This window comes from Thunnus thynnus, chromosome 9, assembly GCF_963924715.1.
Source record: "Thunnus thynnus chromosome 9, fThuThy2.1, whole genome shotgun sequence".
In the NCBI taxonomy this organism is placed as follows: domain Eukaryota; kingdom Metazoa; phylum Chordata; class Actinopteri; order Scombriformes; family Scombridae; genus Thunnus; species Thunnus thynnus.
In genome coordinates this window covers 25,426,331-25,447,707 of record NC_089525.1, presented here as the reverse complement: position 1 = coordinate 25,447,707, position 21,377 = coordinate 25,426,331, and the positions used below count along the sequence as shown (strand labels likewise).

Below are 21,377 nucleotides of genomic sequence, written 5' to 3'. Positions count from 1 at the left end.
CAACAAGCCTTTGAATCCCTGTATGTGAAAGCATGCACAAACAAATCTGAAAATGTGACATCTGACATCATCTCCTTTTTGTATGTCAGTGGAGATAAAAATGGCTTTGAAATGCTTTGACATTGGTCATGGTAATGATTTATTTTTGCAGTGTTAATTATCATATTTACATGCACTGGCAATGATAATGAACAACACTTTTTTTTCTTCTGTGTGTGTGTGTGTGTGTGTGACATTTGAAGGATGACTTAGCTACAGGGCAGCTCATTCAGTGAAGAGGAGACATCTTTCTCCTCTAACCATTTGACTCATCTCCTGCTACATTTAGATTTGGGCAGTAGGCAACAAACTGAATAGCATTAATTTTCTATGAGTTGATGGAAAATTCTGATGTCCTAATACTGACTGCAAGCAACGAGAGCTGCAATGAAAGTTCAAATCATAGCTTACCCCCATGCTTCATCGCATACTCTCAGATGGAAAGCAGATTTGTCACAGTTTACCTCTTGTGTTTTTTTATCGTATCGAGAGTCGAGACTAGATTCTTTTATTAAAATATCCTCCAAGTTTCCCAAGGTGAGTTAGAAATATCCTTTAAAAAATACATGATTGGAAAACATTACATTGCTACCAGGGTAAACAGCCAGGTTGGCAGACTACATTTAACTGATACCAGAAAATGTCTTTAGCTTTTTATGAAGGGGGGCAGGCGGCCCACTTAACTTTACTGTTTATTATTTCACATCAGTAGTTGGAAAGAGGAGAGAGAGACATTGGAGAAAAAGCTCTCACAAAAGCTTTGAAGCTTTTATCCAGAGGTGGGGACTAGTCTGTTGGGGTACAGGTTTTAATACATTTTTAAAGTCACTGAACCATGTAAATGTAAATACCTCTGTTGTTGGTACAAACAGAACCTCTATAAGAACATGTCTGGGCTACCATTGGTGAGGAAGTATTTGGATCATTCACTTGATCACACATAATAAAATTACCCAAAGTATCAAAAGTACTCAGTGCAGAAAAAGGATTCCTGTTAGAGTTACACACTATTATATATTTAGTACTGGAGTAGCATTTTACTGTTTTATTTGGCCAAGGTGGAGCTAATTGTAACTGTTATATGCTGTTTGATGGTTTGGTAGTTTAATCTATAGTGATGCATCAAATTTTATAAGTGCATCATATGTTTTCGATGTTAAATCCCAAAGTAACTACTAGCAATAGCTTTAAATTTTATGTAGTGGAGTAAAAAGTTCAATATTTATTAGGGATATTTTCCAGCTCATTTTGGCCGATTGGCGATATTGGTACCGATATATGCACATATTTTTTTGCACCTGGCTGAGGAGACTATTATGCATTCAATCATACACTGCACTAAGTATGATCAAGAAAGACAATATATGAAGGGAGAATTTAGGAAGACTGGAGCTCAGGAGCTCAGCATTAAAACTTTAATGAACCTGCCAAGTGGGTTGAGCAGTAGAGTTTTCTTTGAGTTTATTAGACAGACAGGATTAATGGGTAAGATTTAATCTCTGGTAGCTGCTTCTTCCTACTTTAACCTGAAAAACAAACTGGGGATTGATGCTCCGGTTGAATCCACACAGAGATCTGGAGCTAGCCGGGAGCCTAGCGACGCCTTAGTTGGAGGGAAGCACAGCCAGTTAGCCTCCCCTAGCCTCCCAGCTATCCCCGTCTCTCTGTGTGGATCCAACTGGAGCACTGACCCCCAGTTTGTTATTCAGGTTAAAGTGGGAATAAGCAGTGGGTCTGTCAGGCAGCTGAGTGAAGTGGAGCCTGCGGAGGATGCACCAGGACTGTCAGGGTGAAACAGTCCACAGAGGGAAGCAGAGAGTGATGAATCAGCCTGTCATATTGGAGGCAATGTTCATTTCGGGCCGATGCTTTATCAGCATCATCTTAAAGCCTTTATCGGCCGATACCAACGACATGCCGATATTATCATGCATCCCTAATATTAGTCTCTGAACTGTAGTAGAGGAAAAAGTGGGATGAAATTAAAATACTTTAGTAAAGTAAAAGTACCTCAGATTCATACTGTCAAATTGTTCAAAACCCAAAAATATTCAATTCATAAATATCTAAAACAAGGAAAATCATCTCTCACAGTCTCACATTTGATAAAAGTTTAAATCAGCTGCTTGATAAATGACAGTCAATTGGTAATTTCACCTCTAAACACATCATGTAGCTGGTAGACTGTCACTCAAAGACATTTGTCAGTATGCAATACTGCTGCACAATTTTTAGAAACGTTAAGTTTGTTGTTAATATGTCTGTAGGACAAAGTATTTCTCATTCATTGTACATGGTGAGTAAAGTGAAACTAATTCTTATTCAGAGAGTGTATGAGATAATAAAATGCTATGAACCAAATGTCCAATTTGTATGCCTTACCTGTCTGCTGAGATTCCCAAAACAGCACCTAAAGACAGAGGAGGATAGTGCTACTCCAGAACCATAAGTATCTGTAACCCTGGACCACATGTATGAATAGGTAGACGGACAGACAGTTTTTTTGCCTGCAGATCAAACATATGAGCTATTAATTTTGTGAATGTCTGTTTGTACCTCTTTGATAATCAAGAAAAAGCTGAAGACAATAGAATTAAAATACTGGACATATAAAAATTCCTTTAAATAATAAACTACTTTGCATAAAATCTTTGGCACAGTAAACATTGCTTTCCCCTGATGATTGTGTGACCTCCAAAGTACACCATCACCAACTAGGTGTCTATCTGAATATGTTTAGAATATTTCCTGTATACAATGTGACAGATAGAAAATAAACAACAGCCCCTGGGGAGAAACTTCCCATTTGAGTTCCCCGCTGTGCAGATACACAAAGACACACACACGCAGTCTGTCTCACTCTCTCTCACACTGACACACCTAATCACACACAGACATGCAATTCCCATGTGATTGTCAGTGGATGCGGTTTCATTCTCGATCATTTCATAACCACATCTCTTCATCTATGTTCCTCTCAGTCTCCATCTCTCTCTGTCTTTCTCCCACTCATTCTGCCGCCTAAATGACCCCCCGCACAACCCACCCGCTACTTCTTGTTGGTGTTTGGTGAGCCTCTGCTAAGCCTTTAGATACACAGCCCTCTGTACTCTTTGATAATCTTACACCGTGTCTTCCTCGCCTCCAGTTCCCCTCCAGCACTGGGTTTCTGCCTGGTCCAGCTGGCTCCTGACAGGCTGAGTGACTGACTGATTGCTTGGTTTATAAGCATACTGCAGGAGCCTCTTTCTTTAATTTAGCAGGGAATGATCTTGACAGATGTCAGTCTACTTAGAGGAACAATAATGTGATGAGGATTTAATTCTACCTGTGGAAGTCGACTAGAATTCAGAGACAAAGGCAGATTGTTTGAGTTGATACAAAGCCAAAATAATGACTAAATGCATGAAAGAATAAATATTAACTTCTCTCTCTTTTTTAAAAAAAAAAAAGAATTTAATTGAATTTAAAGTTATATGTGCCATGATAAACACGCAGCCAGTGTCAAACAAATGCTGCTCATGTCGAACAGCATGTCTGGAGCTGCATCAGAGATGCTACAGCAGCAATTGGCCTGGACCTCCAGCCCTGGAGAGTTGCTGCCTTGTTAACAGCATAGCATTTACTGTTTGGTCCACCTGTGTTGAAACTATGCACTGGTATTTGTGAGACAGTGTTTGAACCGTAGCCCAGGCCGGCACAAGATAAAGCAACTCTGCCACCGAGGCAAGACTGGCTGCTGAGTTGAGTCTCGATTGACTGCTGCACTGATGAAAGGGACTGGGTTGTACATTTTGAAAAAGATGTCTTTAGTTTAAAGGGAGGGACTATATCTTCAGGTGTAGCACATAAGAAGGCTACATGCTAACTACAGCACCTATCAGAGACCTGAGAGTTCAAACCATATTAAATTCACAATGAAGTGTGCATTGGAACAGAAATAGATAACTGCACACACACAGTAAACTTTTGACCTTTTGCACATTTAAATTGCCAAATTTTCAGAGGAATTTTTGGCCGAGTTAAGCTTTATAAATGAAACCCAACATCTGCACACCAACCAGGGCCTGAAGACCAGCTGGAGAGCTGATCTGGAAGCCATGAGGCAGATGGGGTTCCAGCCTGATTTCAAACTTTTTGGCAAGCAGGAAAGGCGAGACTGGGTTCAGATATGAATTGCGGCAATTAGGCTTGCAAGAGAAGCAATCAGATTTATATAGACAAGAGAAAAAATACAAACTTAACTACCTGGTGACAACAAAATGAGCAAAAAGGACACTTAATCCAGTGCTTTTAAAGTCTTTTGGGACATAAGAAATTCTCAGTGTAATAAAACGAAGCAAAAGAGACAGCTGGGTGGCTTCTGCAAACAGTAGCTGTGAAGTAACTGTTTCATCATTCCGATATATGGCTTCATTGATTTACTTTTCTTTTGCAGCATCTGTTTATCACTGAGCCATAATCCTGTGCATTCCCTGTGGGGATATATTCATGAGATACACTTTTTTCTTCATACAAAACTTTTAGCAATGCAAGCATGAGCTATGACACTTAGTGCGCTTAAAAAATATATTTTTCCAAAAACAAAGTCTTTTTTCTTCAAAGAGTGATCAAAGGATGTTTAATATGCCAGAATGAATCACTACAGAATGATGAAACTGGCTGCAAACAAACACATAGCACATTTGAGACCACAATTTGCTTATGAAGCACATTATTCTAGAGAATTCAAATCCTGCATAGCTGAAGGAGCCTACGGTTAGATTAAGTCACCAAAGGCCCCCAATTATAAGGCTTGTGTGCCTCTGCAATGCACCACATCCATAAATGCAGCAGTCGCCCTCTTCACTTTAGCCTAACAACCCTTCTGTCAGTTCAAAGTCCATGAAAAAACATCAATGTTTAAAAAATCTCAAGGACAATCAATAATCTAGTTGCTGTACCTTTCTCAGACACAACAGCATGGGAGGCTAAATTGGTCGACCGGGGTGTATGATGAACCATTTTCGAGCCCAATTGGACTTCAGTGGCCATCAGAAAAAGCTCTTATTCCGCACCAGGTAATGGTTAGCTGCCCTCCCCATCAATATTAGGTGTCATTCAGTGGGCTGCCGTGGGGACAGCAATTACCCTTGTGCTAATGTCTGCCTGCCCACTCCATCCCTACTGCCTACTGGCTCCATGATTTCTGCAACTGGCTCCGTCTGGCCACTCTGTTTACAGTGGAGACCTCATCAGACACAGATCCTCCAGATTAGATCAGAACTCTGACCCGCACGTCTGAACAGGCTCAGCCTCCGGCTAATGGCCACAGCTGGCTGGAGATCAGGTGGACACAAACACATTGGCACACACAAGCACCTACATGAACTAACTCACACCTTTACACAGACATGTATCCACACAATCACAACAACATCTGTTGAAAGACAGACACAAACACCGACCCACAAATACATTAGGGTTTCAATTAATGATTAGTTTCATAACCAAGTAATCCGACAATTGTTTTCTCGGTTAATCAATTAAATGTCTATAAAATCCAGACAGTGCTCCTGAAAATGTCAAAAAATTGTAAAAAAACATTAAAAAACACTACAATTAACCAAAGCCCAAATTGACATGTTCATTGTTGTAGTTCAAAACCCAAATAAATTCAATTTACTATCATAGAAGATGAGGGTATTAGATATAGATCATAGATCAAAATAATTGGCAATTAAGTCAGTTATAGTCATTTACATTTAAAAATACATATCCATTAATGGTGCTATATTCAAGAGCTGCATCCAGTGATTATTTTTGTTATCAATTTATCTGTTACCTGTTTTAAATTGTTTGTTCAATTTATAAAAAAGGGCACAAGAATTTTCAGAATTATTGTCGAAATTGACTTGTTGTTGATTGAATTGTCTGTTGACTAATCTTTTCAGCGCTACTACTATACGTTCAGTACTCTGTGTATTAGCACAACTTGAAAATGAAGCGTTGTTCATACCGAGTTTACAGACGGTATGGAAGATCCTCACAGTGCAACTAATTGATGTTCGTTGTGTTACATGCAAACAAACATACCGAACATTGTAGGTGCACTCTGCATCACATATGCAGAGGGCACTGGGGAAATCAGCTTCTGTTGCATACGCTGATGAGACAGAAGCTTATAGACTAAATACTTTTTTTTGCCAGCCAGCACTCATAGAGTATATAGCTTACACATCTTGAGCACAAAGAGGCAGCAGATGGGGAGGAGAATAATTGCACTGTTTCTTCAGAGACAATAGAATCAATTTTCATGCACGCTATCAGCGCATGACGTTCACATATCTGCACATGCAGCCGCACAGACACGCGTGTGACTAAGGACATCACCCCGGCTCTTTGACTTCTTGCTTCCCTGTTCTTGCACCTCACGGACGTAGCTGCCATTCAACCTTTTTAAATCTGAGCCCCAGTCACAAGGGTGCCCACCGGAGTCAAGACCGAGACCCCAATTTCACCTGCAGTGAGTGGATGACTGAGAGCTGACACCTTTGTTCAGAGCTAACAGTGCATCTGTCTGCTACACTCTATAGTAGGCTGTGTGTGGCTCTCTTGTGCCCACATGAAAGGATAAAAGTGTGCCTCAGTTTGCTTTGTATAGGAAGAATCCTTGTCAGGAAGGAGAGGGATTACTTCACAGCAGGAGGCCGGACCTCATTCATCTCCCTCAGGCTCTTCTAAAGCTACAAATATTGAGATGCGGTTGAAGAATTGCTTCATTATAGGACGAAGACGTAGCAGGTATATGAGAAATTAGAATTAAGCCAGCACAATAATCTTACAGGAATTTATCTCAATGGAGTTTTTCAAAGATGCAAAAATCTCCTAAAGAACAACAAGATAGATTTCTGAGCAACAAAAATAGTGCACCACACTCACCCTAACCTCAATTTTTAGCCACTACAGTTTATTTTTCTAAAGTGGTCGGATATGACCCCTTTCCAGCTGTGCCGGCTAAAAGTAAGAGCAACTATATTAGAAAGACTCCAAACACATAAAGAAAGACTGTGAGGGGAAAAGCAAAGACAGGCATTTAGCATTTCAGACTATGTATAAATCTTAAAATCTACACGTACAATGTAAATTTAAATTAGCATATATTCTCATTCTCATCCCACCTTAGAGGTAGCTTTATGTAATGTAACAGTCTCAACAATGGCACACAGTTATACTTAACTTGATAAAGTAAAAGACATAGGCTGTGAGTTGCTGTTAAAATAAAGGTTATGTATAAAGGTTGTTGTTGAAGTATGCAAGTTTTTCACCAAGACAAACGGTTCTAGAGAGGCTACAGGTCATATCTGAATACAAGTACCTCTAAGTTCTGATCGATTTTTAAACTTTCTTTCAAGGCTCAGGTCTGTAACCGGGTCAAATTCAATCTTTCAAATATCAGGTACATTCGAGATTACATGTCAACAGAGGCGGCTAAAATGTACATGCATTCCAGGGTCATTTCCCATATCATTTACTGTTTAACGACCTGGTCGCAGGCTAGCAACACTACTCTAAAACCAATAGAGTCTTTGTGTAAACAAACACTTAAAATCCTTGACAAGAAACCGGAACATTTTCATCATTGCCCAATATTAAAAAAATGTAACTTGTTGAGTCAGCAAAACATGATTAAATATGTAGATGTTTGTCTCATGAACATGTTTATATATGGCTCCTCCACTCAGACAGTTTGCTGCATACGGGTTCACAAGAGGTGCAGCAAGAGGGGATTGCATCATCCCACTCAGAAAAAGTACTTTCAGTTAGTCTGCATTCTCTGTTAAAGCTGCACTAGAATGGACTAGAATCCATCCCAGCAACTATTAGAGAACTGGACACATACAGTTCATTTAAGGTTCAGCACTAATACTTAATTGCACCTTACTGTCCTCAGTCTGTCTGTGCTGAACTTCCCTTGCCGTCTGCTGTCACCTGTTGCTATCTTGCTGTCTTGCTACTGCTAGTCTGCCCTCATGTACCTGTATACATGTCTTACTGTGGTCTTGCTTTTATTGTGTCAGGCTGATTTATGTATCATCAATGCAGCTCAATGTGGTCTTATTCAATCTACATTTCTATTAGCATTAATATCTTTATTTATTGCCTTGCATATCTTCTATTATGAGCCTATGAGTTGCATGTTTCAAATAGTATCTGACAATACAGTATATAGGTGTCCTGTTTTTTATTAACAGTAATATATTCTTTTTTCTTCATTTTATTATTTGTTCTGCATGCTTATAAATGATCTCAATAACTTGGTAATTCTAAGCTCATATTCATATTCTGTTTTTACGGTGACTCTGTAACATCTGTCCAGGGACTACAGATGAAAAATAGCCTCTTAGATAACTCTGACGCATTTACAGCCATCTTTATTAATGTGCATTGTCCCTGTTAAATAAAGCAACAGATAAAATAAATAAAATACTTGGGTGGCATGACACACAAGTAGTAGTATTGTCTCTTAAGAGCTGTAGCTTTCCTTTAACAAGGAAGTAAATTCCCATTTTTCCCACTGGGTCTGCAGAGCGACCATCAGAAGAGGACTATATGGTTGTGCAGAGTATCTCCCTGGGTCTACATACTGTATATGAAATAAAGTAAAGTGTTAGGATTTGTCCATTTTCTGTTGATTATGCCTTTACCAGTAATGATTATATTGTTTGTTCTGTTTGCATAAAGATGGTTTACAATTGCCCTGAACTGTTCCTTAAAAATTGGTGTCCCTAAGAAAGTTATAGTGGGGAAACTGTGATTCTCATTATGACCAAAACTGTACTAAATTAAATTCACTTCCAGGTCCAAGGTCAATGTTATAGTGAATGAATTCATCAACTGTGATTCAGGGTTTTATTCCCAGTTGCAAGAACAAAATGTTTTAAATTTTATAGAGCACTTCCAAATCGTTAATGTGGAAACGGACTGATAATCTGAGGGAACGCTTTGGTAAACCATGAATATGGATTAATATACCGTGTGCATGGATTGTTAAACACATGCAGGATCTGTCAGCAGCAGCATCTGCAAAGTATATCATAATAAAATTGTAGCTAAAAGTCTTTTTCTGTGATCTTGCTATGAGTTTGTTCCCTCTTTTCTTTCCCTGTACTGCATTTCATCATGTTGTTGTTATGAAAGTGATTAAAGAGGTGAAGGCGGATGCTATACTGTGCTATCATTTATATTCAAACGTAATTAAGCTAATGGTCTTGTACAAAACATAGAGAAAAAGATGAGAGTGCCCTCCACATGCCTGCACATACCCTCAAGACTGCTTATGATTTCATCCACATTTATCAGTCATCATCCACTTCTGAATCACAGAAATGTGTCAGAGTGTTTCTTCACTTCTCCATACAGCTGTATGTTGGTTAAATGATAGTTCAGTTCGCTTCATTTCCCCTGTTGCTTATATCTTTGAGCTGGGAACCACATGTGCCCTTTCAAGTAATCCATTTCCTTGTCCCATATTTGCATATATGCATAATGTATGACAAAATGGCATCCCTAGGAGAGGGTCCAATGAGAGAGCACTATTTTTAGTATGCACCTGGCATCAGCGCCGCCCATCCTGATATCTCAGGTTCAATTACAAAAGGTTTGGTGCAGTAACAGCGATGAAGGGCCGAGGTGTGCGGGCTGGGGATAGATGTGTAAAACTCACCCAGACTGGTCTCCTATCTTTTTATTCCCCAGAGTTGAAAGCATTTCCTCACAATGCAATCAGGCAAATGAAAATATTAACATGCTTTTGAACAAAAACATCACTCAATGAAGGCAGCAGTTTGAGAATAAAGGATGCATTCATCGTTCCAGTATATCAAAAGAAAAGAAATGCGGGAAAAAAAAAAAACGCTTGCTACTCTCCTGCACAACAAAGGAAATAAAATTTAAAAATACATGAAAAGAAACTGTACAATTTCAATAAAACAGTCTTCTGTCAGATTTTTGATCCATGCCCAATGCTGATCAGTGTGTCTGTCTATGCATATTGTCCCCGACACACCTTCTGCTCAAATCAATTGCATTCAGTTCAGTAGACTTTGCAGGCATGACAAGATTATATTATCAAACTCGACAATAAGGGTAAACATATGGAAATCTTGAGGATGATTTCCACACTTTCAGTATGCAGTTTATATATCATATCACATGACTAAATATAGTAAACTGTATTCATATATAAGTCATGGATAAGTCAACCTTACGTAGCAAGAAATTTAATCTCTGTGTTTCTATCTCTGTGTCTGTCCCTCAGTTTTCATTTCACTTTGTGTTATTGGCTTGACATATAAATATACTTTCTTATTCAGCAGTTGAATTAAAATACTCCCCTCCAATAAAAAAATATCTTAACCTTGCATGATATTTCCTAAAGAAGTAGCAGGAACCTATTTTACCCCGAACTGCTTCCAGTTTCGGAGACATGAGTTGTGTGTGAAAGAAGTGGGGCCGCTTCCTTTTTGAATGACATTATCTCGAGCAAAGTCCATTCTGTCTACCTGGGCTGCAGGGCACAGATTTCTCTCCAATTTTGTAGCAGGCTGATAAAACTTCCTGATAAAGTTTAATGTTACTTGTAATCAAATCGAGATTTAACACTTTTCGTATTATTTTGTCTCGTCATGCTGTATTTCCGAGCAGTCCCGAATTACTGGGTGCATAAATGTGCATGCGGGCGCCTGTGTATGCGATGACGGTAACTCCATTGCAGTATGAGGGGACAGACTGAGATTGCTATCTCCATGATGGATTGCCAAGTGCAGCTGCTTTAAAATACTATTAGGACATAGTCCCCAAGTTGCTAAAGGGTGTTCGCTAATGTATTGCTTCTCTTGGGACAGAGTTTGTGTCTGCTCTAGTTTAAAAGTTTGCAACAAATTCACCTATAAAATAAGACAGCAGGGTTTGTTTCTGTACATCCAGAAGCAAGTTGTGCAGAGGAGGAGAAAGAGAAAGAAAGCTTGAGCTCACTGATAGAATATACAACAGGTCATACTCACGCTGCTGCATCTCCAGCTTGCCTTGTTTTCGTAGAACAGTTTGGTTATGCAATTAAGGCATATAAATTGATAGCACAGCAAAACAACAGTCCCAGTTTAATTCCTGCCTAATGACATTGCTGCTAACGGGACCCCTGCCTCTAGAGGTGTAGTGCAGGAAAAACCTCATTAACTTTTTTGTGTGTGTGTGTGTGTGTGTGTGTGTCCTTCATTATTATTTTTTTTTCTCTGAGAAAAGCCCAACCTTATCTGCTGAGTGATTAGAAGTGCAATGAGGAAAATTTTTAGTACACATGTAACCCACACAAAGCCCAGCAGGGATGTCCTCCAGAGAGATGCAAATGATCCTGTTTTTCTGCGCATAAGTGGCGAAAGAATGAGAGAAGGAGACGGGACTATAAATGATGGTGGCATTTCATGTTAGAGTAACAACGGCCCTAAATAGACACAGAGATGTTAGTCTCCATAGACCGTATTGTTCACGGGTATGCATGTGTGTGTGTGTGCTTTGTTTTTGTTTTTCCCCCATCTTAAGGTCAATAACTCAGCCATGACATAAATGATTTATGCTCGGCATCATCTGAAAATGTTGGTTTCAGCATGGTTCAAGTATTGATCGCAGGGTATTGACTGAAGACCAAGGTGTCAGATTCAATTGGGAAAACATGAGGGTGCTGTATTAATGCGGTTCTGTTTTTTGCTCATTAAGCTTATCTTAAATCCTCTCTGCTTATGATTCTGTTGTTTGACAGGAGCATACTGTATAGTAAGTGCTTTGACGGTATGTGCAGTTTATCTTAAAGTTCATTTTCAGCCAGCAGTGACACGCAATTAAAAACAGTCTGAATAAAATCCCACTTTGTAACTCTGAATAGCGTTTAAACGTATGGGTTTAGCTTTGTCTGAGAATAAAAGCGTAAATTTTCTCATTATTTAACAATCTGCCTCAAAGTCATTCAAAAAACATTTTAAAGCCGGTTCCTTATGATTTATTTCACCTGCAAAAATTTGTGTGTTTAGGTCTTTTCTTTCTGGATTTTTACCATTTATATATGTGAATAGATAAACTTCTAAACCAAGCAGTGTTTTTTTTCCCCGAGTATGAGGCTTACAAGTCTAATCCACATTTGGGGGGGAAAAAAGGCTGTAAGCCAAATATTATCCAAATACCTAAATGCCATGGTACAACCGGCTTCTGAAATAAGTACTTTTTCAGGACAAGCTGGCAAATGCTAAAAATCCACCATCCGCAGGGACCAAGGCAAAAACCCACAATGTGTAATTGACTGAATATTGTTCTTCTCCAAACACTGCGGCACTCACAACCATCACCCTCAAGCCTAAGGGTTCACTGTTCGACTGCTCACAGATACAACCGCTGCTGAGAAAAACGCTTTTGTATTTATTCTAATTTTATTTAATGTCAAAACTGACAAAATTCAATAAACAACATTTTTTACTGAACAGCAAATGCACCTTTTCCATATCAAATAATTGCCATGAGTTTATCAACGCTGTATATAAATAATTGACTTTATCTGGTGGTGATATTTTTCAGTTTTCCAGGTAAACTATATATTTGTGTGCTTGCCTGCATGTGTAAGTGAAACTTTTAAGTATCCTGATTCTGGTTTTCATTGACTGGGCTGTTCTTAAAAGACGTGCTTATCGCGAGTCCTCAGGGCACCCGTGTTAATCCGAGGAAAAAGATGACATCTAATGGAAGCACAGCAAAGGATTATGGGGGCTGTTGTGGAGCATGATCAACTGCCACTGACAACTGGATGGACAGGAAGGCATCCTCTTCAGGTGACAGCGAATAAACCTCAAAAATACTATGAAGAGGAATGGAGAGAAGAAAAAAACAAAACACAACAGGCGTATGAATTAACCATTAGAAGACATGGAAAAGCTTCACCTCTGCCAAACCAACCAGACCGTTACATTAATTTTAATCAGACCAACATGAGCAAGTTAAGGTTGTAGAGTAGTTTTCCCACTGCAGCCAGTCCCTACAGTCTGTGCCTAATTCAGATAGTTCTAACTCCTCTACCTCTGTTAAGTCCTGAAGAGTCCCAGGTATCATCGACTTTAATGCAGTCCCTGTGAAACCAAGGTTTCTCATTTCACATCGAACAGCAGCTCAGTGTGAAATGAGCTTTTCTTACTGTGTTTACAGAAATAAGGATGTTAGACTAACCAATGAGACTTGGGATTTTTACATTTTGGATAAAAACAAACTCTTAAAATGAATGTACCAGGCTGATATAAAGAAAAGAAAGATGCGATCAATTCTCTACGCTGGCAACTATCCACTCTGCTGAAATGCCTTTGAGCAAGACACCGAATCTCTACAGGTGTGTTATCCGCCTGTGAAGACTAATACATGAACAAGACTACAGTCATAGTTCTGTGTGGCTGTACTAAGGCACAGCAGCTTTAAGTGAAATGCTTATGTCATTGATCACAAGGACAATGTTAACATGCTGATGCTAAGCAGGTATGTTTACTATGTCTACCATGTTAGTTTGTTAGCATGTTAATATTTTGCCAATTAGCTGATTTGAACGTCATTATTTTTGCAGGTATTTGGTCAGAAACCAAAGTATTGGCCAATCCAATGATGATGAATTGTGCAGTGCAAATTTAGTAGCATTCATCTAATAGTTGTCGAGACGTTTCACTAAAAGCCAAAAATGTCAACCTGCTGGTGGCACCAGATTTAAAGTGGATGGATCATCAAAGTCAGTAGGCGTCACCCTCTGCCGATCATGAATGTCTGGACAAAATATCACAGCAATACATCCAGTAGTGGAGACACTTCAGTCTGGACCAAAGTAATGGACCATCAGGCTGACATTGTCTGACATTCATAGAGCCGAGGCCAAACCCTGGCAAAACAAAACATAGCATACATACTCACATTGTTTCATTTGTTTGTATTTTTACTGGTGTTTTCTAATTAGAGAAAAAGACAAGAAAAATGTGAGTTTCTATTCTGAGCACACCTCACCCAAGGCTGCAACTAATGATTTTGAAGATCATTATTATAGATCAATCTAGTGTTTGTTTTTTTGGTTAATTATAAAATGTCAGAAATGATGATAAATGATGACAATTGCTCGTTATAAGTCCTAGAATCCAAAGTAATTTCCTAAGCTTGAAGCATTCGTCTAACCAGTCAAAAACCCCAAAGTTATTCATTTAACAATATGTTTTGGATTAAAGCAAGAAAATCCTTTAATCAGTTGTAACTGGCATATTGTTGGTATTTTTACCTGATAAATTATGTAAACAATCAATTATGAAAATTGACTATATCATGTAAAAAGAATGTTATCGTAAGAAGACACTTGGCATTTTTTGGCATTATTTGTCCAGCAAAATCAATCAAATAAATGAATATTAACACCGTTAGAAATACTATTAGTAAAAGAAAATGATATCTAGCAAGCCTCAACAGTGTCGCATTACTGTGTATATAATAAATCATATTGTCCTGTAACCTGAGCTCATCACCACAACTTAAACCCGGAAACCATTAATAATCCCGCATTGAAGCTACTCTAATGAGCAGGAGCACTCGTGTTGTTAAATATTTGTCTCGTTCTTTTCTCTAATTACACGTTAATGGGCCCATGCTGAGTTCATTTGTCGCAGTGTGAGCAAGCAGTAAATAATGGCTCTTTAGGGGTAGTTCACAGGAGACTCGCCTCATGTAGGAAGGGCCTCGCCTATTGATCTCACCTTGAGTAATTCAGCTCGCCGTGAGAAAAACTGGTGCATGTCAGCTCGCTGTTGGACTTTGCAGTTAAGGTCTTTATTTATCAGTGTTTGTAGCAATCAGGCTAATTTGGCTGCACAGCCACTCGCGGACTTCTATCGAGGAAACTGGAGGAGGAAGCAAAAACATAAATTACACAAGGTATTGTGGTCAGATAGAGTTTGCAAGTAATTTTGTCAACCCTCATGTATCATAAATGTTTGATCTTAGACTTTACCCTTTTTTCTGATTCCACTCTACTCTCTTTCTACCTGACTAATATACTGAACATCTGCCTCTGTAAATGATTTAGAGATATAAAGTCAATTAACAGAAAATTAATCTGCAACAATTTTAATTATCAGATAATCATATAAGTCATTTTACAAACAAAAATGACTAATGTTTGCTGGCTCCAGCTTCTAAAATGTGCTGTTTTTTCTTGTCTTACATCATTATAAACTGGATATCTGCCAGTCAAACAAATATATATATATCAATGTATATTTGACGACGCCACCTTAGGCTCTGGGAACTGGATGAAACAATAACTGATAAAATAATTGGCACATTAATAGAAACTCATTTCCTTCATTTACCAGACTGCCCTTTGACTACTCTGAGACAGAGTTAGGCGATATGACAATATGTATCATGAGATGATATTAATTTGTCTACCATCATAGATTTTTACGTACCCTTAATGGTAGCTTTAACTTGAATATGTCTGGTAGGCCATTGTGGTCAATGAACATGATTATGCTACTTCAATGTTATTTTTTTATGTGAATTTGTGATTTTTGAATTTGTGAACAGACATTCCTATCTGGTTATTTTATCCATAAAAAGTTTGCCCAAAAGTGTATTATAATATCACAACATATACTATATATATCCAATATAAAATTTACCATGATAGATTTGTTTCATATCACCCACCTCTGCATTTATATATCATTAATCTTTGATATTCATGTCCATGTTCGTGCTCTTTTAACTGTATCTCAACCTGACTAATGTACTGTACATACTTCTATAACTGGTCTCCTACATTTCCTAGACCAGACAGAATGGGGGCGCTACTCTGTCAGAGCAACTCCCGACACGGCTCAGTGTGTGCATTGTATTCTGTGTTTTCTGTTTTTTTTATTGTATGTTTTATGTTTTTGTCGAGATGTTAACATCAACACTGTTACACCTTGTGTGCCTCAAGCTCATGATTTCCAGTTTAAGTCATGTAATGGGGACTCTGCTCAGGACTGGCATAATCATTCGCTGCCATGCCATGTAGGCTCACCTGCTCACGGGACTACCTGTTGGAGCTGAGCCACCTTCACCCGGAGCATTCGCAACTGACACTAATTTTATGGATTGAGAGTTTTTTACAGGACAGGCCACAACAGGTATTTGCAAATGGTTTTAAATCCAGAAAGTTGAAACTCAGGGCTCCCCCAAGGTTACGTTTTATCCCTCATTCTCTTCTCTGTTTACAACAACAACATCTCCTGCAGCAGTGAAGGAATGACACTTTTTAAATATGCAAATGAAAACGGCCCTAGCGGCCCACCTGACAGGCACCAATGCTCTGTCTGAATACTATCAGGCAGTAAACAACCTGGTCTGGACATTTCGGGAAAGCTCCCTCGAGTTCAACATCACTAAGTCCAAGGAGCTGCGCTGTGGGAGCAGAGAGAAATCAGACTCTCAACAACCACCTCTTTTCCAGCCCCTCACAGTATTGAAAGCCAGCTGGTGGAACAAGTACAATCATTTAAATACCTTGGGGACAGAGATAGACACCTCCTTGTCCTTTTCCCAGCACATTGACTCTGTGTACAAGAAAGCCCAGCAGCGCCTCCACCTGCTGAAGAAGCTCAGGACTTTTGATGTCAGCAAGGACATTTTAAGTCTGGTTTACAGGACACTAATTGAATGTATACTCACCTTCAACATTTCATCCCAGTACAACGCCCTCAACACCAAATACAAAACAAAACTCTCTGACATAACTCATCAGGCCAGCAAAATAATTGGTTCACCCCAAACTCCCCTATCTGAACTGTACACCAGGTCAGAGATCAAGAAAGCCACTCTGATCAAGCAGGACCCCTCTCACCCCTCCCGCCAGCCTTTCCTGTTACTACCATCAGGTCAACGCTACAAAGTCCCTCTGGCCCGGAAAAACATCTACAAAAAATCTTTTATTCCCTCTGCAATCATCACCCTGAACAAACTAAAACAGGCTCTGTGCTCTGTCCTGTTTAATATTGTCTTGTCAGTTATAGTTTTAACTGTATATATGTGTTTAAATGTGTATTGTTGAGCCTTGTCAAAGGATAATTTCTGTTACTTTGTGACAGACTATGAAGTTATCTTATCTCATCTGCCTTTTCCCAGAGAGCAGGGGTCAACTTGTCATATATACCTGTGCACTTTACATGTAGGAGTAAGACGCAATAACAGAATAACCTACTAAAAGCAAGAGGCCATAGCAAAAGTTTCACTGCTCAGAATATCTCACTGTGATGTCACGCCAAATATTTTAGTGAGTTTGAAGTTTTATTTAATATCATTTTACTTTGCAGACCAACTTGATGGATAGAACAAATAATTGAAAATACAAAGAGGCATCAGAAAGTTCTCGCAAGGTCAAAGTAGTAATTTAATATGCAATTGACAGTCAATCTGACATGAAATGTACTGTTCTGAAGACATAAACCTGACCCATCTATTGCCTAAAGTAGGTTAACATAAATATTAGGAATTATTTACAGCTACTAATCAGCTCAGGCCTGATAAAGAGAACTGCGAGTGCATATCCCTCTTTCTCTCTGAACAATCTAATAATTGTTATCATCCTTGAGTGTCCTGGGTTCTTATTACTGTTATGAACACTTAAAGTGTAATGTCTCTCATAAATCATACCTCATTTCGGTGTCAGGGTGACCCAGTGATTAAGGAGATGTTCCTTCAGCCAGGAGGATCAGGTTCAGGCCCCTCTGACAGCAACCTGCTGAAGAGTCCTTTTGCAAATAATGTCGCTGTGCTGACATTATAGTCAAGCAAGGCAGTTTCTGCTTTGAGGATTAATGAAATATCACTGTGTCAGATCACGAATTCACAGTTCATTTATGAGGGTAATGAATGGTCTTTTTCATGGTACTTTTTAAAAAAGTAAGCATAATCACTTTGACCACATTTTAATCAATTAATGGTAATCATTAATCATGAGAAAAATTCAAATGTTACTGGTTCCAGCATCTCAAATGTTATAGTATTTTCTTTTCACTGTTTTATGGTATTGTAAAAAGAAGATCTTTGGGTTTTGTAGTGTTGGTTAGATAAAACCAGACATTTATATAAGAGCTCGACTATTAAATTGTCTGAGCTGTTAAATTGTCACAGATGTATTGGTGTTGACGTATATGTCTGCAGCTAAATAACAAGACATTACAGTACAGGAATGCTAAAGATATGTTTGGAGTAATTTATAAACCATGTCACCATTTAGAGCTGCAACAATTCGTCAATTGACAGAAAATTAATCTATTTAACTATTTTAATAATCAAATCATCACTTTAGTCCATTTTTATGCAAAAATGCCAAATATTCAGTGGTTGCAGATTCTCAAATGTGAGAATTTGAAGCTTTTCTGTGTCACACATGATAATAAACTGAACATCTTTGGATTTTGGACTGGTTATCTGACAAAACAAGACATGTGGAGATGTCACATTGAGTTTAAAGAAATTATAAAGGCATTTTTCTCTCTTTTCTGACATTTTATTGACATATGAAAATAATCAATAGTTGCAGCCCTATCACCATTACATACTGTGCACACCAGAGAGCATTGACAAGTTTATTTGATTTTTAAAAAAAATTTATTTCAAATGTAAAATGTCACACCCAGTACATAACTTGGCCACCGTTTAAAGAATCCCTCTAAAAATATTAATTGCTGATTGTTATTTTATGTATTATGTGTTGTATCAGCCATTGTTATGCTTTAGATTCATATTGACACAGCGAGCTAAACACTTCCAATAAAGGTTAGAAACAACAGTTAGCCTTTGAAGTTTTTACTGGAAGTGAAACTGACTAAACTGACTAATTCAATAATAGTGATGATTATAATTCACAAAATGAAGATGATGAATTAGTACAGCAACAAATTAGATTCATAAAGACTAACTTAGCTGCATTGCTTCTCATGTCAGGAAGACACAAAAAGGTATCACCAGTAAACGACACTGAGCTCTCATAGGAAGTACAAGTCACTAATTAATCTAGTAAACATGTATGTAAGAGTCTACAAAAGTAAAAAGAGTGTAATACATAACAGTTAGCCTAGCAGTTAATGAGCACTTGTTATCAGCAACACATTCGTCTCAGACAGCTGATGGTTAGCTTAGATAGCAGTAAACTGACCACAGAAAAACTAAATTAACAAATCACAAATGAGCAATCACAAAACAGCTCTGAAGCGTGCCTGCAGATAATGATCTAACCGAAGTATCTGGGGAATAGATAAAAGATGCCTGTAGATATTTGCTTGGTCGCAGATCTGTCAAAATGGATGCTGTAACAATGTCATTTAAACTGAGGGGTTGCTATAGCAACACAATGTTAAACTGAAACTAACTGCTGGTGGCAGAATATTGTCATATTATCAATATCAATATCAGCCTCAAAACTCCAGTATCAGGTAGGTTATAATTTAAATGTGTCACCATAGACTTGGGAATGGGCCTTTTTCACAGTTTTCTGACATGTATTGATTAAATGAATACTCTATTCATTTTAAAGAATAACCGGATTAAGCCCTAATCCAGTGATTCATACACAGTATACATTAAAATGCATCCACCACATGTAAGGAAAAATAGAGCATACCTCGGCCTGAACGCCACCCTCCTCCCCCCTTATCTATTGAGTCTATTTTAAGCATTTGTTGTCTTCCAGTTCAACAGCCATTCATCACGACTGTAGACACCTACTGCACCTGTTAGCGTATCAAATGAATCAAATGCCCAGACATTTACTTTATACATAACTAAATCAATAGAAGTTTGATTTTTGTTGAACTGTGGTTACAAGCACACTGTATGGAGTTTTTCCCAATATTTCTCACATCCCTGTACTTTGTTTCCAAGAGCAACCACATATTGACCACAAGTGAACAAAATGTAGTACATTAATAATTGATCTATTTCCACAATAATACTATTAGATAAATAAACCATCATGTGCAATAAAGTGGAGCTGTTTGTTAAAGGAGACAGATGAAGGCTGCTAAGGTCAAAGACAACACTTGGCTGCATCCCATTAATTATTTTCCAGAATGTTCATTAGCTTAGGAAGAGACTGGTGGGTATGGCTGTCCTCTCAACCTACTTTACAGTCTCTCACTGGAACAAGGCTCATCCAAAAACTGCGTGGTTCTGGCCTCTACCCAAGACAGCAACACAGTTGGAGAGCAGAGAGAGGCAGGTTGAAGAGAGAGTGTGGTGGCATTTCTTCTCGTGCCTGTGAGTAAGTGAGGAGTGCTGTTGTGTCACAGTTAATCACCAGCTCCTCTTTCAATGTTTGAAGGCAAGGAGCGCAGCCGGAGCACTCCTCCAGGCCCCATAACGGAGCTGCACCACAGAGTCCGTCAGATGTCTGTGGAGACAAATCCACAGTCAAATTGATTTCAAAAGCCAGGGGACCTACATGTTTACCTCATCAAGCACGCAACCGAGTAGAGAGCATAAACAAAATGAAAGGAATAAAAGAGCAGCTAGGGTTATCATGTGTTCTGTGACCCTATGGTAATGACACTCCCTGCCTCCCCACCTGCACCTTGCCAGTTTTCATATCCAACCCTATCGGCAGAAGAGGAAGGTGGTTTGCTGATAAAATTCCTAGTGTTCCTGTAGCTGAATTTTCTCCAGACACAATTATCTTCCCAAAGCAGTCATCCTTCTGTCGGGCGGATGTGAATTGCCTCAATAAAAGGACTGCCTTCCTTTTTCCCTCCCTCCCCGGTCTGTCAGAAAATCAGCCTCAGGCTTAACTTGCATTGTCAGGCTGGTTGATGCAATCTCTTTCTTCCAGACTGCCCCAAAATGGCTGGTGGATGACTTCTGGGACATAGCTGTGACTCTAGATTTTGAGATTTGACTGTGAATAACAAGGAGGCGAGGAAAAAAACACAACCCTTTAGCAGCTGATTTGGAGAGAGGAAGAATCTGACAAATGGCCACCAAATTAGGCAGATGATGAAAAGTTTGTTTAAGGATGAGTACACTGCTAATAGATAACCAACATGACAACAGATGTGCTGATATTTTCTAAATGTCTATATTTGGCTAACTAACCAACTCGCTAGATGAAGCTCTCAAGTTCTTGAAAAAGGATTTCAAAAGCACTTCAAGCCCATTAAGTCGGAAAAAAACAAAGATTTTGCCTCAATTATCATTTTTGATTTCCATGGAAGTCATTGTGATATTGGATTTGGAAGATCTTCGTCTCCCTCTGTGTCAAA

At 38.7% G+C, this 21,377-nt stretch overlaps 2 long non-coding RNA genes across 3 annotated transcripts in view; both read left to right on the top strand.

Annotated features, from left to right (window-relative positions):
- LOC137189796 (uncharacterized) overlaps positions 1–21,377 on the top strand; it is a 114,112-nt gene that overhangs the window by 36,042 nt on the left and 56,693 nt on the right. The gene's annotated exons all lie outside the window — the stretch shown is intronic.
- LOC137189795 (uncharacterized) lies at positions 2,069–9,140 on the top strand. Its single transcript, XR_010929743.1, has 2 exons — positions 2,069–8,532; positions 8,626–9,140. It is a non-coding gene; the product is annotated as an uncharacterized lncRNA (long non-coding RNA).